We start from the raw sequence: 18,292 nt of genomic DNA on the forward strand, positions 1-18,292 counted from the left end.
GAGCCTGTGGGAGTTGGCAGTGGGTATCAGCTGCCCTGGCCCCTCTAGCAGAGCGCTCTTAGCCACTGAGCCATCTCCCAGCCCCTAAAGCTCCTCCCCCCCCCCCCCCCCTGCTTTGCAAGACAAAGTTGTTCTGTGTAGCCCTGGCTGTCCTAGAACTCCATCTGCAGATCAGGATGGCCTCAAACTCAGAGATCTGCCTGCTCTGCCTCCTCAGTGTTGCCATTTGTACTCTTTACTTTCACGGGGTTCACGAACCTCTGACAAAAAGCACCAACTAGAAGAATCTTCGAGGCACACTGAGTTTATCCTCAGCAGTCCTTCTTTACCAGCAGCGAGCAGAAATTATCTACTGTATACATGGCAGCTAGACAGCCTGTCAAGAGATGTTAAAGATAAAATCCTTATTTTAGAAGGAATCGTGCAGTGTCTGTGAAAATTGTGAAAGTTCTTCTCAGACTGAGAAGATTAAATGGGGTAAAGCACTTCAAAGGGCTTTATGAGGGGAAGGGACAAAAGAATCCCTGGGTTGGCCTCAAGAAGTGACCTAGACAAGAAGTGACACCACAGAGCTGATGGAGTTAGGTTAAGACTGGCCCTGGGGACTTAGAGGATATGTGTGGACTTCCATTAACAGTTACTGTGGGAGCACACGACCTCCAAGCTCCTGCTCACTTGGGAGTTTCCTTCCAGGTAGAACAGTTAGCATTATGTTGGCAAAGACCTTGAGCACTGGAAAGAACAATCTGCAGGGTGTTTCTACCAGCCACGGCTGCTCACCACTGCTAGCCCTGCAGCAAATACCCTGGTGAATACTCATATGCTTTTTGAGGCTGCACAGGGAAGAGATGAGGAGCTAGCTGCACAGGGTAGGAACAACACTGTGTTCAGAATATATGCCTACCAACAGCCAAGTGCTTCGGGTACACATAAGTGCTCTGCAGCTCTGAGGGAGAGGCCCCAGACAATAACGAGAACCCTCCAGCTTATTAATAGAAACCAAAATGCTACATTATACTCTGTGCAATCTTGTGGTGTTTAAATCTTGTCAAGCAATTGAAACATTAGCAAGGCATGGTGGCACATGCTTGTAATTGTAGCAACTGGTAGGTATGGGCAGGAAGATTAAGAATTCAAGACCAACTCTGACTACATAACAAATGGGAGGCAGGCCTGGGCTATACGGCCAGCCAGTCTAAAAACAGGGTGGTGGGTAGGGGCTGTGAGATGGGTCAGTTGGTGAAGGTGTTTGAGTTTGATCCCCAGAACCCACATAAAGGTAGGATAAAAGGGGCTAGAGGGGTGGCTCAATGATTAAGAGTGCTGGCTATTCTTCCAGAGTACCTGGGTTCAATTCCCACCACCTACATGATGGCTTACAACTGTAACTCCAGTTCTTAGGAATTGGATGTTCACTTTTGGCTTTCATAGGCATTGCACGTGTGTGGTGCACAGACATACACGTAAGCAAAATACCCAAACACATAATAAATAATATTTTTAAAAAAATTTAAGTGTAGAGAACCAGCTCCATAACATTTGACTTCCACATGTGCTCCATAGCATACACACTCACACATAATAATAATATAATAATAAATAAAAATTTTAAGATAAATGATTTAAAAATCAAAGGATGGAGCTGGAGCGATGAGCAGCAGTTAAGAGAGAATACTACTACCGTAGAGGGCCTGAGTTTAGTTCCCAGCACACCTGAACCCATATGTGTACACACACACACACACACACACACACACACACACACAGAAAAACAAAATGATTCTTCTTTGAAAGCAAGTTGTTAGGGCAGCCAGAAGTTCAAACATTGGTAAATCATCCTTGGGCCAAACAAACTGTAAGGACATCTAGCCCCCAGAGCACCACTGTGCAAACTATGGTCTTAATGATAACAATTTGGATCCCTACCAATACCCAACATCTCTATTAAGTTTTCATACTGATTTGAAGAGCCAGATGGACTAACTCTGATCTTGGAAGTCCACAGGCATGTGGACCCTCTGCATCACTCCCCGACCACTCTGAGTCACCTGAAGGCCTTATACTGACTGTGAAAGTCTGCACATCGAAGTTGAGCCATGAGACTACCAATCCCAGGACAGGCCAGTCTCTCCGAGCACAGTCTGGAGAGATGACGAGTCCTTTCTAGGTTGTGCCATGCATTCTAAGAGTGGGCTTACATTGTGTGGAACAGAGGCATCTAAGACCTGCACCACATCAGTCAGGCATCTTCTGGACTCTCCCCTAAGGGGGATTTGGGGAAAGAGAGAAGTTCCACGTCATCACTTAAGCTGGGAAGATGGAGAAGCCCCTCTAGGCTGCTGGCTTTGTTGAGTCATCCTGAGCAGCTGCCCCCTTGTCCCTATACTGCAGAGAACAGAGGATTCTACTTTGATGACTTCTGTATAAGACATAGAAACATGGGGGTAGTTTTCTACATTTCAAAATAGCCTAGGACAAATGAAAACTTCTTGTACCACAACAACACAGTCAAAGGGAAATTTGTGTGGAGTTCACTTTCTAAAATGTCACCCTACAGAGACCAACCTACATCTCTGCCCAAAGGTCATGATAAAAAATCTGGTTGGCAAAACCATCCAGAATAGCCAAAGAGTTCTTTCAAATAGCAGTTTGGGGACAAAACTGAGTGAGAAAAACAGGTTCCAGCCCAAGGCCTACAATCTCAGGCCTAGGGCTGAAGCTTGGCCTGTCCCTGGGAAGGAATGACCACAACACAATCTAGTGATGTTCACAGGAGCACTCGACCAATGCCAGCTCTACAAGGGGAGCAGGGAACCCCACATAGTTGAACCAAGGTTCACCCCTTTCTCCATGTCGGGACAGCATAATTCTCCATGTTCTTGCTGGCCACTGAAAGAGTTGTGAGAGTGGCCAGCTGGAGACAGGCACACTGCCAAAGGTACAGAGAGATGACAGGAGGGCCTGTGGTCAAGTTTGCCCCTTCAAGACTATCCTAGGACCTTTCTTCCTTTGGAAGCATGAAGGAAAAGCCTTTTCTACATACATCTTCCAACACCCAAAGTCCTCCCTACTACTAGGAACAACTTTCATGAGCGTACTGCAAGCCTCAATGCACCAGACTCATCAACTCTTCTTTCTTCCCTGTAGCCCAAGGTCCAGAGTCCTCTCTGAACCTTATGTATGTGTTTTATGTTCCCTTCTGATATAAAGGGGGTGGAGACCATCTATGGAGGGAGTGGACATTCACATAGGCCATATACTTAACAACAGCCTATTCAGGCCAGGACCAGCCCTATAGCAAGCAGCTACACTGCTTTCCTCCACACTCTGCCCACCAGTGGGTACTGGTGTGATGGAGAAGATTCTGGAACTCGTGTCTGAATAGCTGGCTCCAGTGAACTGGAAACCATCTTTATACCTAAAACTGACTCTGCCCCGATCAGCCTCCCCAGAGATTACTATATGAGCATATCTGGGCCAAGCAAGAACAGAACTACCACTTGCTCCCCACTATTCACCAGGATGCTTCGGTGCTTGTCACTGACACATTTTCAGAAGGTGCTATGGCATCTGCTAGCACAGGGGCCACCAACCTGTGTGAATGAAGGAGTCCTTGCCTATAGCAAAGCCAGGCACGGAATCAGGTCAGAGACCCTCCCATCCCAGCTCAGGAGACACTGGTAGATCCTGGCAGGTCCAGATGGAGCAGCAAAGAGCACACTCTGAATACAGGAAAAGAAATGGCTGCAGATTTCTGCAGACCCCAGCGTGCAAACACACAGGGTTCCTGACAGACTGGGCCAAAGAGGACAAAGGGCCTGGGGGAGCTCTGAGCTGAGAGGGAGGGCCTGGGGTTACAGTCTGAAGAACGGCAGGACTATGGACTGTTCACAGGGTAGAGGTCAGAGAGCAGTGCAGCACATTGGCCCGGGTTCCTTCTGCCTGGACAGATATTTCCCTAACCCTCAGAGGAAATGAGCTCATTTCCAATTCTGTATCTTTAGGCCAAGGAGCTCTGGTGTCCATCCTTCTACCAGACTGTCTCCTCTGCACGTCAGGTTCTCTGAAATTTAGATTCCCCATACACTGGGAAACAAGACTAGAGCCCTCCTACCTGATGGAACAATCTACAGGGAGGACAAGGCTGCATGGCTATGCTTCACAATGACACGCAGTGGCCACTTTGTACTTAGAATGTGGCCAGTGTTTCTTAAGAACTGGATTTCACATTCCATTTAGTTTCATGGGCCCTGAGACTACCACCCTGAAGAGCACAATCTGGAGTATGGAACACCATAGAAAGAAAGGGCCAGGACTTTCTGCATAGGCGCAGGCAGTAAACAGTCTAGGCCCCACAGACCATCTGGTCTATAAACTGCATAGCAACTTAAAGGCAGCCATAGAAATGGGTGTGGCTGGCATTAGAGTGATGGCTCTGTGGTTAAGAGAGCTGCTTTTCTAGGATCCCTGAGTTTGATGCCCAATACCCACATCAGATGGCTCACAACTGTCTGTTCCAAGGGATCCTCTGGCCTCTGAGGGCAGCTGTCCCCACATGAGCAAGCACACCTGTAAACATACATACCTACACGTAACCGAAAATAATAAAATCAAATTTTTAATATGGGTGTGGCTGTCTCCCAACATAACTTTATTTGTGAAAACAAGCAGCAGGCCAGATTTTGTCATCTGGCTATAGTCTGCCAACTCCTTACAGGTTGGGAGTTCAAGCCTCAGGACTATTACCAGCCTGGACATCTTGCTGAACCTTAAATCCTTTATTTACTTTCTTAAAGGTGTCAGTAACACTAGGGGTACGGCTCAATAAGAGAGCACAGGCTGGTACATGTGCAAGGCTCTGGGTTTCATACACACACACACACATGCACACGCGCACGCACACACACCTCTGCCTCCCCACCCCCTTTAAGTGCTGAGCTCTATCATGCGAGACAAGGGTACTTGTGGACTAAATGAAAGCGGCAAAGTCCTGAAGGACCTGACTCATACCACCCCATAACTCCTCTACTGTGGATTCCCCGCCTGCTGGAGAAGTAAAGTACATCCAGTGCTCAAGGTCAAATGCAATCCGAGGGCAGGTCTAGGGCAAACCCAACTGGGGCTCCTGGCTCCTGGTCAGGCTCTCTTGCTCTCAGTCACCCCAACTGATGGTGACCCTACCAAAGTGCTGCTTGACCAACTCTATCATCTGCACTAATCCGGGACTCAGTGGAAGAAATCACACAGAAGCAGACTCAGAGCTGGAGAGACGGCCTAGTGATTAGGGGCATTTGCTGCTCTTGTAGAGGATGGGGGGGGTCCAGTTCCCAAAACCTACCTGGCAGCTAACTCACAACCACCTATAGCCCCAATTCCAGGGGATGCGAAGCCCTCTTCTAGCTTCCACAGATACCAGGCACATGTGCAGTACACACGGGGCAGACACTCATACACACAAAATAAAAGCAAGTTTTTAAAAGAAAGCTAATAGCATCTTAAGATTCTGACATGTCAAATGACCCTAGGTACTGTTCTTAGCTCCATGCTATCACCCGTAACACAGGAACACCGTCTGTGGTCGTCACCCTCGACCATGCAAGATCATGTGACATTTGATACACTGGAAAGCCAGGTGAATTCAGGCTGTTGAGCACAGCACCACTTTCCCATGAGGCCTCCAAAATGGAAAGGTGCTTTCCTGTCCTTGGCCACTGCTCTCTGTAACTCCTCCCAGAGTCACACAGCTCTGCACAGGAGGAGGCCAGCTTCAACATGAACTGAGTGATGCTTGTTTCTTACTCTACTTAGGACTGAGCTTTAGATCCCACCCAGGCACAGTGCTGTCCTTTTGCCTCTCCTCAGTCTATCTACTATGGGTATCACTAGGACTACCACCTTCTCCAGAGACACAATACATAACCAGCTCTGGTCCAACCCTGGCACCAGCAGCAACAAGGGGCCTGCCCCGACAAATTAAACAAAGGTGAATTGAGGTGCAGCCATTCAGCCTCTCAGGCAGCAGCATCGGGGGCTCACTCGGCCCTCTCCTCAGCCCCAGCTCAACACCAAAAACTAGGCCTCTGTCTTGAGGGGTACTCAGAGTTTGGCAGTGACAGACATCATCAGGTCCCTTCCCAACTTTAATCCCTCCAGAAACTGGACAGGAGTAGTTGTGCTTGGCTGTTCTGTCCCAAATACAGGGAGAGGACTGGGTTGGGACAGGCATGTCTCATTGGTTCAAAGCCCAGCAGGAAGCTAGCAGGCCAGGAAGCTCTGCAGAGGAAGAGAGCAGACTGCTGGCCATGCACTTATGTAGCAGAAAACCATGCCACATAGCTGTGACTTCCTGCAGTCTTTTCTACAACACACAAGAATATGTCTAAAAGTCACACAAACTAACAGAAAGAACAGGCATTTCCCCAAGCCAAGGTACACTCCATTCAGCTGTGGCCTACCATACTGACTGGCTCAGGGTCTCACCTTCTAGTCTGGCCATGGCATCCTTTTGCTACATTATTGCAGCTCACCTTTGGGCCAATGTAACCTCAGCCAGGCCCAATCTGTCTTCTCCCTTTCCTTGAATGGGCCAAGGCCTTTGCTAGCCTTCCTAGGAATTAAATGAACAGGAGGTTCACTGCCCAATCCTACCTCAGGAATCAGTGCTGATGAGCAAACCCTAAGGGGTTGGAAGAGACACCCAAAGGGCACAGAGCCTCCTCCCAGGATCCTTATTTTTCTTCCTTCTCTTCCTCGGGGCCAAAGTCACATGCCACACAGACAACTGGGCCTGAAATTTGGGCTGGCATCAGATGGCCGTGAGGCTCAGGAGGGCTAGCCGCCAGCAGTCAGGTGACCTGGGCAGGCTGCTTCCCAGGCCGTGTCAGCAACTCCCCCACCCTCGAAGAACATGCTTTAACAGAGCCCAAGGGGCAGCAAAGCTTCTTTCCGATCACATCAACACGATGAGAAGTTTTTTCCCCTTGGTGCTGGTGGGGTGGGAGCGTTTTGCAGTGAGTCAGATCTCCGTAATTCATGTCAGGCTGAAATGCACCAATATAGTACAGGCATGGGTAAGATGTAAGCTGCTTCTGAAAGTCCCAGGTGACCCACTGAATGCTCCTTATGACTAAAATACACAAAACCAAGTCACCCTGGTCATACAGGGAGTGCAGGCATAGCCTTGGGTCTGCTTTAAGGTCAAAGGACAAGACCCTCCCTTAGTCAGTTGTATCACCAAGATAGCACCTAGTGGAGCCTACTGGAGAAGATGGACCCTTGCACTCCAGAGCTGCACAGATATCCATACGGGCAGGCCCAGCTCCCATGTAAACTAGGTCTCAGTCATCAGATGGAGCCTAAGCACCTGATGCTTACTTCTGACCTCCACCTGCCTCTTGCCTTTGTGGACCGCATCCTTCCTAGGTCACACAGTGGCCTCCACGCTGTCTGCTCCTCCCTTGCCCTGTGCCACCACTGCTCAGACACAGCCTTCAAACCTGCAAGCATCGGCTTCACATTCCTCATTCACAGCCCTTGGCCCTCCGAAGCCATTCTGGCCTTGACCAGCTTAGCTTTTCCCATCTACACGTTACCTTGGTGTCCATCATCCTGAATGCCAGAGAGATGGCTTCCTGCGGCTGCTGTCCCTTTTGCTCAGAAAACTGTTCTCCTGGCCTGGCTAGTCCCTTGTCTCCAGCCTTCATCTGTCCACACACCTCATTTCCCTAAGATTCAAGTCAAATGCCCTCTCTTCTAAGGGGGTGGCCTAGCCTCTGCCCCATAGCTGGCTTCAAGTGACCTTCCTACGACTTCCACAGACTTGTGTGACTCTCATGTACCCGTGTCCACACTACAGTAATCATACTGTGTGGTCCTCAGTAGGAACCCTATGAACAACTGCACTGACTACCATAACCCAAGCCTCCGTGCTGTGGAGCTAGGATTTGAGGTTCTCAGCTCTCTGGGGCCTAAGAGTGTTAGTCAGGTATTTACCAGATGTGACAAGCTCACTGTAGCTTTTGTACCATCGCTATGACAAGCAAGGTCTGTGCTTTCCACAAAACCAGTGACAGGCTGGAAGAAGGAACAGAGTAAGACAGAGGACTAAGGCCAGCCCCAAGGGGGAGGAGCTGCCACAGCACAGAGCCCCTCCCAAAAGTCCATAAGTACATCTTCCTCTGTCAAGGGATAAGGGACGTCTCCCAAAACTGCCAAAATGACAGAAGAACATTTCAGTACATACTGGGATAGGGATGGTGGTAGACACCTATAATCCTAGTAATCTTCCTGGAAGCTGAGACAGCAGGACCATAAAGCCAGCCTCAGCTATATAATGTATAGGGCCATCCCAGGAAAAACTCATAAAGCAAACAAATTGGGGAAAAGAAAAAAGAAGAAAAAAGGAAAGGGAAGGGAAGGGAAACCGTGCCTGCTCTGCCCTCCCCACAGGAAGCTGGGCTATGGCTGATAGTGATGTAATACTCCTGAGACACAGAGGTCAGAAGGACTGAAAATGGGCAGGCCAAGGACAGCAATATGGTCCAGCCTCAGCTCCATGCCCAGAACACATGTAAAGGTGAAAGAAGAGAACTAATTTTATTAAGCTGTCCTCTGACTTCCACATGTACACCGTGGCAGGTAGTGTGCACACATGCACGAATGTGGATGTGAGTACACAAAGGCACATGCACACACATGCCCCCAAGGCAATCTGAACTAGAAACAGTGCCTGAGGAACAGTGCCCTAGGCTGGCCTCTGGCCTCTGCACCCATATGCATATGCACATGTGCATACATGGACCCACACACAGACACAGGGAATAGGCAACCTGCATCAACAGAAGCATTGTGAGCACACAGGCTCTGCCCTGTGTCACTGGATCAAGTTCTTGTCTGACTTCCACACGAGTATCATGGCAGGCCACACACAGCTTAGTTAAACTCTTGTTCCTTGAAGAGACTTTGGTCATGTTCAGGTGGTGGTGGGGTTCTAGAGGAACTAGGGAGAGCACTCTAGATGAAACACAACCTAACTGAGAGAGTGCTGACCTGTTACCAGTATCAGAGATGTGCCCCACAGAGAGGGAGTGCCTATCAGTGATACCAACTGCGAACTCTGACACCAAACCTGTGAAGTGATAAATGGCCCCTCACCCTCTGCCTTGATAGGCACACCCAAGGTTTCTAGAGAATCCACTCATAGCGGAGAGAGGAGCCAGATTCTGAGGCCACACCAACATCATCCATCCATACATTTAATTTTCTACTCGTCAGAAAATTCAGTGAATTCACTTTTAGTAAACATAAAATTTAGTTTCTTAAAGAGAAAGCTTAAAAGATTTCATTATTATTCTTGCTTTAAAACATACACTAGGGGTTGGGGATTTAGCTCAGTGGTAGAGCGCTTGCCTAGCAAGCGCAAGGCCCTGGGTTCGGTTCCCAGCTCCGAAAAAAAACAAAAAAACAAAAAACAAAAAACATATACTAAAAACTAAATTATAATGCATAATTTCAACTTATCTCCCTGAAAAAGACATAAGTCCTAAGGTGAGAGTAAAAGCCTGTCCAGAGGAGCTCAGCTCAAAGGCCTCCCTGCTTTGCATTGTGTCCTTTACCAGATGAGCCCAGGAGACCTCTGACTGTCCTCCTGATGACACATTTGCCACTAATGGCCATTGGACTCTAGGCATACCCAACCCACAGGGTGAAGGCTATCATATTCCAGAGGAGGGAAGTCAGGGAGCAGAGATACCTGCTCTAGGCACACGGTCAGACAGTCAGCACACAGAACACTGTGCTCTGAACTTAGGACTGATCCCAGAGATGAATGCTGTCTTCGCTTGAAATGACATGGGAATGGTTTCAGCTTACTTTGCTCTAAGTTCCTGTGATAATTAACAGTCCCCAGTTCTTCCCACTTTCTGGTTGACAAGTAGACTGCCCTGGGCCCAGGACAGAACCTCTGTCTGCCTGTCACCTCCTCTGTACATCCCTCCACGTGGCACCACCCTCCTTCTGCCAGGGACTTCACAAACCAAACCAAACCAAACTAACCAACCAACCAACAGACTAAGCAAACAAACAAACAAAAACCCTCACCTGATCCTCTTGAAACATGGGGGGCATACAAGCAAGCTATGGAGTCTGAGGCCCACAGAAAGTAGCAGACAAATCAGGCCTAACTAGGAAGCGGTATAGTAACTAGAACCTTACAACTGAGAAAGTCACATGGCTGCTAGAGGGACTTCATGGAGACACAATTCCCAGGGCCCAGTCCCTAGAACTATGCCAGAGAGACCACCCCGAATTCTCTACTACAGCTTTTCAAGACACAGAATCACAGACAAACACCCTACTCACTGGTTCCAAGAGACAGCCCTCCCCGCATTCACCCAGAAGATGGCAAGCAGAACCTGGACATTAGCTTTCACCTCTAAACATGCAAAAAGACTATTGACAGTCAGCCTGTAAAGCCTCCCTGTGATTCCAGGCCCTTGGCCAGTGTGAACGCCAGAGCAAGCCAGGTCTCCTCCAGCTGGGCTTTTTGTCTGGTAGGGCACTTTGTGCTTCAGCTTGGGAGGGAAGGTGGCCTCCATATGACAAGGTGAATGTAGCCGACAGAAGGAACCTACCACATGGATACTCAAGGCCCCTCCTGGCAAGAGTGCACACTGCTTTTAGCAAAAAGTCTGTTTTCTTAGCACTGATGGAGGAGGTTCAGCACGGTGGAAGGGCTGAGATCAAACTCCCAACCACCTTCTCAAGAGGGCAAGAGATTCCTCTAAGCAATACCATGGGGCCAGTACGCTGAGCAACAAGTTAACCAACGAGTGAAGTAAGCAGCCCACCTCCGGCTGGACGCTCAGCAAGACCCAGGCAATGTCTGCAGGATAAATACAGGAAAACCTGCCTTGGAGAATTCACCCTCTCCCTGCCTTGTACTAGGCCCAAACTAACCTCATTTACTACCACAGAGACTTGGGGGTTTTGAGACCAACATCTTTTTCATGGAGCACATCTTGCCCTGGCTCCTGGCCATCACCATTTCAGTGAGGGTCACTACAGTACTGGCTGAGCACACTGATCTGATCCACCATACACCTTTCAGTTGAGGTAAGTATGCGCCTGCAGAGGCAGAAAATGGCTCTGTCACCTCCCAAGAGCAGGTGAATGAGTGTGCACTGATTGGTTGAAGAACTCTGATTGGCAGTGATTTGGTCGGCTTCTGAAGCTGGGACGAGATCGGGAGGAGAGATGGGTCACAGCGGAAGGGTGAAGACTCAGGAGTCATGGCCCTCTCAGGAGTCACCTTACGTCCAGAGTGCTGTATCTCTTTTCCTTTAAGTCTGAACTGGGAGGTCAGAGAAGCTCCCTCTTCAAGGCCACTGGCCAACTCTATGCACTGTAATCCTATTAATAGCTTTGAGCTACAAGGTAAAATCAGGTCTGACCCTCATTTTCATAGAAAGATTACTGGGCTGTGCCCTGGACCTAAACTTCATTCTGCCTACCCAGAAAGTCCAGAGGAAGCCTGCTTGAGAGAACTATTCTGAAAACAGCGTGGGCAGCCTTCTGCCCTCTCCAACTCTGAGGAAGGTAGCTCAGAGATTTTAAGAACCCTGAGCAGCAACTGGGTGGCCACAACAGAAACAGGAACTACCTGGGTGACGTCCACAGTGGGCACCTCGCCCAGAGGTGAGTACCTTTCAGATTCTTCTTCACAGAGACTGAAGCAGCAGTGGAAAATTCCAAAGGCTTTGCTCCACTCCTGCACAAGAAGGCCCCTAATCCCCTGCTAAAGAGCCCAAAGTATGGTAGGGTCTGCCCTGTTCCTCAGTCTCGAATGTCTAACAGAATCAACTCAGGAACATTTTCTAATGAAATACCAGTGCTTCAGTCCTTTCCCCATCCTCCAATCCCAGCCATGTTTGGAAGTCTTGACGTAATCAGGCAACTTGATTTTTTTTTTTTTTTTTTTTTTTTTGGAAACCTCTATGTTAAGTAACTCACAGTCATGCATGAGGGCAACTGCCCTGCCTGCCATCTAGAAATTCAGCACACAGGGATCTAACACCAGCTCTACACACACACACACACACACACACACACACACCACACACACACACACACACACACACACACACACACACACACACCTCTCTCTCTCTCTCTCTCTCTCTCTCTCTCTCTCTCTCTCAAGAAAAGTGGGAGACCTGGGCAGGGAGGCCTTGCTGAAGCCCACTCCCGCACAGCATACCCACACACTGGGACTAGCCTGTACTTAACCATCTGTCTGGGGATAAGGAGTCTTGGCCAGCCCTGGCAGGGGCAGACCAGTTGCCCTGTGCTGGAAGATGTGTAACTGTGTTCTCTGATTACTTCAGACATGTAAACAAAATATGATACTTGCATGAACCTGGGATGGCAAGCACCACAGCATAATTCACTTTGAGACATCTGAATTACAAATGCAAAAAATAAAAAAGCCAGATTTAAAAAAAAAAAAAAGCTCACATGCCTTTGGAAACCCTTTTAACAATCTCTTGAGTGGAAAACATGGGATCTGAATAAACGGGGAGGCTGGAGCTGCCAAATTTACTTCCTGTTTCCCCCAGAAGGTCACTGGGAATAATTACATTTTCTTGTGAATCTGTCTTTTGTAAAGTTCAAGCAAAACATCTCTGTCTCCCCAGCTAAGGCCCTGCCTTTGGGCCTGCAGAAGATAGAACTCAAGTGTTCAATTAAAGAAAAAAAAGGAGGTGGGGGGAGAGGGATGGGCACAGGAAAGGGAGAAGCGTAGAGAAGGGCAGTTAAAATTTGTAAGTTTTGCTGTTGTGCTAACAAGACTAAACAAAATTTATGCTTTGAGATAAAACAGAGCCTAGTGCCTCTAGCTTGTGACACTCAAGACTGATAGCAGGGTGGAGAGAAAGCGGGCTTCTCAGCCAGCCAGACTCAGCAGCTGCTGTGGGCTTCTTTGCCTTCCAGCTGTGTGGCCTTGGACCAGGTATCTGGTTTCTCAGAGCCTCAGTTTCCTCTGTGGAAGCGTGGGCTGGCTGTGCTGGAGGAGGCTGGGCTCAGGAGTGCCTTCCACACCCCATGGGCCCTGTGGTCTGGCTGAGTGAGAGTCTCACATCAGCCTGCATCTATTGCGCTACAGCCTTGGGGACAGCATTATACCAGCACCGAAGAGAATCTGCTTCTTTGTATAGTGCAAGGAGGGAAGTTGCAAGAGGAAGAGTCAAATGTCGGCCTGCCACCCATCCTGGGGTCAAACGGGCTGTTTACCAACACGATTTGCTGTCACTCACCTACGAGGGATACAGTGGAAAAAGCCTCCCCTAGAGACTCATGAATGCCTCTGAGATTTGCTTTTAATTCCATGATGTCCTAGCAAGATCTGGCCACGCTGCTCCCATCCCCCAAGCAAAAGGCAGCTTCCCCTCCAGCCCCCACAGCAGGAGAGAGAGACCGGTTAAAAGAGTGGGGGTGCCTGTCACACTTCTCTGTAACCCCTGACGTGATGTGAAAGTCTACAAGGTAGACCCTTTGAAATGCAAAATCTTCCCAAGTCCTTCAAATGTGTTTTTATTTTCTCGGGTTCCTAAGGCAGCTTGCAGACCCACCCATCAGCACTTTCCCTCTCAATCAATTGGCGTTTAACAACGATGGGGGAGGTGGGGGGAGGACGACCAAGGACATCTCTATTTTTTTTTTTTTTTTTTTTTTTTTTGCTTTTTCAGAAAAGCTCAAGTGTTTCCATTCACTTAGGGGTAGGGGAACAACTTTGTCCTTGGCTCCAGCTTCCCAGCACCCCCTCCAAAACACCCTGAAGCCAAATCTCTCCCATTTTATTTGCAAAGCATTAATTTCTGCTCAGAACCTCAGAACATTTTCATAGACAAGAATACAGATTCCCTCTGACCCAGGTTCCTTAAGATTAAGACAGACATCATCAAAACCATAACCCCAAATGTACAAAGGCCAAACCCTCATGCAAAACCACGTGCACTAGAGGTCTGTATTAAGTCAACCCAGTTACCTTCAAAACAATGTTGTTTGGCAAGGAAAATTACTTCACCATATGAAGAACCCTAGGGAATGGAAACTGCTTTTGAATATAGACTTTTCAGTGGCATGGTCATTAATCATGTTAATGTAAACTGTACTAAAACAAAAATTTTCTAAGCAAGTCTCAGGGCACATCAGCATATCTAAGCCTCTGGGTTTGTTTCCAAAGTTCACAATCCCAGTAAGCAATGAAGCTACTGTTAATGGGGTCAGCTATTACTAAGCAGCCTCCAACCCTGGAGAATAATAAAGGTGATTGGAGTGTATAGAAAAAAAATCTTCATAAAGTCAGACAGGAAACAAACAGAAATTAATGAGAGGAGACTATGCGGCACCGATGCGTTTTGGGAAAGGGTGTTCATTGAACAAGTATGAACACCAGCTTCCAAGGGACGATGTTTAAGAAGGAGAGCACTCAGCATTTCTGGCAGTACCCAAGTCCCGGGGCTGTTCTCTGTTTCACAGCGTGAAGGGCAGTGCAGCAGCTGGACGAAGAGAGAAGAGGAGGAACGGAGCCCAGCAGAGCTGAGCAGAGCTGAGCCCAGCCAGATCCAGCCATGTGCTTCGTGTTGGCAACAAACCGGCTCTTTGGAGAGAGGAGGAGTCTGACAAAAAGGACAGCTGCAGCACAGCACAAGCAGAGAGGCAATATGCTTGAGAAAGCCCTGAGATTGGGGTTATCCCCATAAGTTAAAACAAAAAACAAACCACCTTTGGGGTTTGCAGAACTACTTAGTCTATTAACACCCCCTCCCCTCATTGCGGGATCAATTAAACAGTCTGTCCACATCTGGTTTCCATCTAAAACCAAAACTTGTACTATCAGCATATTATATAACAAATTATGCCTGCAGGTTTCTTTTATTACACATCAGAGAGGTGTGCACAGTGGTAGTGGTTGTGCTGACCTGAGTGTTTATTTCAGTGCCCCCCCCCCTTTTCTGGGCACAAACAAGTTTTCCAGACTGTGCATGATTTAACCCTAGAAAGTCTCATGCCTGAATGACACATCAGCTGGGACAGAGGACACAGCCCTCAACCCTCAGTGCCAGCTGAAGAGGAGTGGCTGAGAAGGGTGTGCATTTTAAAGAGTTCTGCAGGTACCAGATTGCTCCACAGTGTCCCCTGCTGACAGTATTTAAACATAGCTCCCTTGTGACGGGGGAGGAGAGCTGGCTTTTGCTGAGCTCCCACCATGGGTCAAACACCAGCTCAAGGAACTCTCTTAAAACAAACCAGTTTCTACAGAACTACAGGATGGGGATGCTAGAGGGTACCAACTAATAAGAGCAAAGGAGAGATTAGGAGTGAGGGACAGAGGAAGAGAGGGAGGGGGAGAGCGGACAGTTGGGGAAGAGAGAGAAGGAAATAGGAGGGAGAGAGGGAGAGAGAGGGAAGGAGAGAGAGGGAGGACGAGAGAGGGAGAGCACAAAGGAGCACCCAGTAAGGGCTTCCTGTAAATTGTCAGTTAAGTGTCTCCTCTATGGGCCCTCAAGTATCTATCTTAAACTTTTTCCATAACATATACCTACTACACTGAAAATAAAGGGGAGATGGGGATTTGAATCTTTATCAATCAAGATAGTGAACTTATCCTGCCTTGAACAACCTTAAGTCCTGTCTGCAGCAACACAGACAGCTTTTCCAGAATGCTTGCTTTGATGTTAAAATCAATGCACATCACACTCTTCTAAGGGGGGTAGGGGGCAGCAAGTCCTTGAGCAGAGCTATTTTGAACGGGTCTCAAGAGCATCATGTTCCCTATGTGGACATTTGGGAGAAAACCATAGGCATTCCCCAAGCCTCTTCTTGACTAGCACAGCATCCAGAAACTGGCTGGCACACCCCTGGGTCTACAACTACAGTCACTAACCTTGTGACTCAAACCTTCTTTCTCTAAAGGGGGCCTATCACCTGGAACAAGTTTTCTGCTAATCTAGCCCACAGCCAAGGGGGGAGGGGGAATCTACAGACCTTCAACTCACCGTCAGAACTGTGACTACGATAAGTCCCTGCTAAGTGGACAAATTAAAATGAAACCAAAACTTGGCCCAGTCAGGATCCTGAGTTTCACGGGTGGGCAAACTCCATTCTTTCCCGGGGCCCCAAGTGAAGTCACATCATTCTAAATGAGAGTCTAGGATTCAGCAAGGAGGGATTCCCACTTTCAGGCAGGCGTGGAGACTGCTGGGAATACATATGCTAGCATGTCATTTGGAGGCCTGCTAATATGTTGAAGGAGCACAAGACATTTGCCTGGCTTCCTGGGCCAATAAACAATGTCATTCCAACTCTTGAAGCAGTCAACAGAAAACAGTCCCTTTTCTTCACCGTCCAATAATTCAACAAACATTTGTTCCTGTTGAACCACCACCAGCCTAGCTCCATCTGCACCAACTCCTGCGAGACAAGTACCGAGGCAGCAGAGGCGGCACAAATGGGGCCAGGACCTGAATGCAACTCAGGACGGGGACCACTTTCCCAACACCAGAGTCCTGATTCTACCGTATGGAAAACTCAGGAGTGTGGCCTATAGGAGGCAGAATCCCATTCACCAAATGCTGCAAAGAGCTTTTCTTTGTTCGCCATGGTACTAAGTACAGTACGTGTTAATGAACCCGGCGGTCAGAAGGAGCAAGCTTGGCATCAGGGGGCGTCCGAAGGGAGGGTCCAGAGCAAGCCTGCCCACGCAATTCCAGGCTCTTGTCCCACACTCCCCAAGCACTGTTCCCTCAGTCTGGGGGTGAAAGAGGAGCTTGTGTATGTGTCAGGGGTGGAGGGGAGTACGGGGGGTATCGAGAAAACATTTGAGCCAACTCGAATCACCCTCTTCGGATTCTTGGGTTTTCAAGTCTCTTTCGTCCCGGTTCCACCAAGAGAAACCCCTAACAGGGAACCTGACTCCCACTGGCTCTCTAATCAAGGATTGGCAGAAAGAAAAAAAATGTGCCTAGGCTAGTATCCTGTGACGGACGGCCCTCTTCGCCATGTGCATAAACCACGCCGGCACAGGCGACCCCCCACTCCTCAAGCCCTGGCCGCGACCACACCGCCTGCTTCCCCTCCCTAGGCAGAGCGCCCTCTCACCCCCATCGACACCGCGCGGGTCAGTCAGCAGCCTTGGAGTCGTCCCTGCGCGCCCGCATCCCAGGGGTGGCGGGTGTAAACTTCCGTGAACAAAAGAGTTGTCTGCAAACGATGCGGAACTTCGGGGCTCAGAGCCTTCGCTGCTGCCACAGCCAGGGCTCGAGTTGAGCCTCAAAGGAGGAGGCTGCCCCGGACGTAGCCGTCTCCACGGCCGTTCGCCGGGCCCGCCGAGCGCAGACTTTTCTGCAGCGCTAGGTTTGCTCTTCCCCCGCCAGCGTGCTGACAAGTCTCACGCCTGCACCGGGGCGAGCAAGAGTCGGCGCCGGCAGAAACCACCCGATCCGCCGCCTAACAAGGAGACAGGGAGAAAGAAAGCCAGCAGCATTAAGGAAAGAGCGAACGCAGCGCACGCGAGCCCAGCTTTCCCCGCCAGCGCCGGGGAGTTCGCACGGATCCCGCTCCGGACCAGCCCCCTGGCGCGGTCGCCCGGCCGGGTCGCTTACTGTGCGCGCCGGACGCGGGCCGTCACTGCTAGCGCTCGCCAAGTCGTCCAGGCTGCCCGCCCGCGTCCGCCGTGCGCACGCTCTCCTGCCGGCGCCGAGCGCTTTGTACCGAGCGACTCCCGGGGAGGAGGAAATAGACTTGTCACTTCCTGAACTGTTTGCAACTCGTCCCTTTAACCGACCTCGGTCAGGCCGCCTGTGCCCGCCGCTGCCGGGCCGCCCGACCGCGGCTGCGTGAACTCGGTGGCGTTGTGCGGGCGGCGTCGCGGCCGGGGCACCCGGCGTGCCGCTACGAGGTGCAGTGCGCGCAGCCGCCGGTGGGCGGGGAGTGGGGGGGGTCACGGCGCGCCTCCGTCAGGGCTGCCGGGTGTCCAGTGAACCCGCAGGGCGAACCCCTCATGCCGAGAGGCCCAGGGAAGTAGCACCGCACAAGTCAGAATTGAAACTCAGGCCTCGTGGGCTTCGGATAGCCAGCTTCCGGGTTTGGCTTCGCAGTTTAAAACAATCTGCGGCGAACAAGACCGCAAAGAGGGGGCGGACCATGGAGCGGCCACACTTTAGGATAATAAAGCACTGTTTCTGCTCTGGGTGCGATCGAAATTGAGGAATTTGTACTTCAGATGCCACATCCA

The 18,292-nt window shown here is 49.6% G+C and overlaps 1 protein-coding gene and 1 long non-coding RNA gene across 6 annotated transcripts in view; one reads left to right on the forward strand and one right to left on the reverse strand.

The window, feature by feature from the left end:
- Fam53b (family with sequence similarity 53, member B) overlaps nt 1-17,896 on the reverse strand; it is a 102,343-nt gene extending 84,447 nt beyond the window's left edge. Inside the window, exons 1-2 of one of the 5 annotated variants that reach the window (XM_087561004.1) lie at nt 17,661-17,896; nt 17,158-17,505 (exon numbers count right to left, since the gene is read on the reverse strand). The gene's annotated coding sequence lies outside the window, so the exon portion shown is untranslated. Of the gene's footprint in view, nt 1-6,480; nt 6,712-17,157 lie in introns of those variants that run through there. The other 4 variants (XM_087561006.1, XM_087560992.1, XM_087561000.1 and 1 more) reach the window with 4 other exon arrangements.
- LOC102552031 (uncharacterized) lies at nt 11,500-14,877 on the forward strand. The gene is made up of 2 exons (XR_015652633.1): nt 11,500-11,694; nt 14,536-14,877. It is a non-coding gene; the product is annotated as an uncharacterized LOC102552031 (long non-coding RNA).
- Nucleotides 17,897-18,292: the final 396 nt, after the last annotated feature.

Source organism: Rattus norvegicus, chromosome 1 (genome assembly GCF_021556685.1).
Source record: "Rattus norvegicus strain SHRSP/BbbUtx chromosome 1, alternate assembly SHRSP_T2T, whole genome shotgun sequence".
NCBI lineage: Eukaryota > Metazoa > Chordata > Mammalia > Rodentia > Muridae > Rattus > Rattus norvegicus.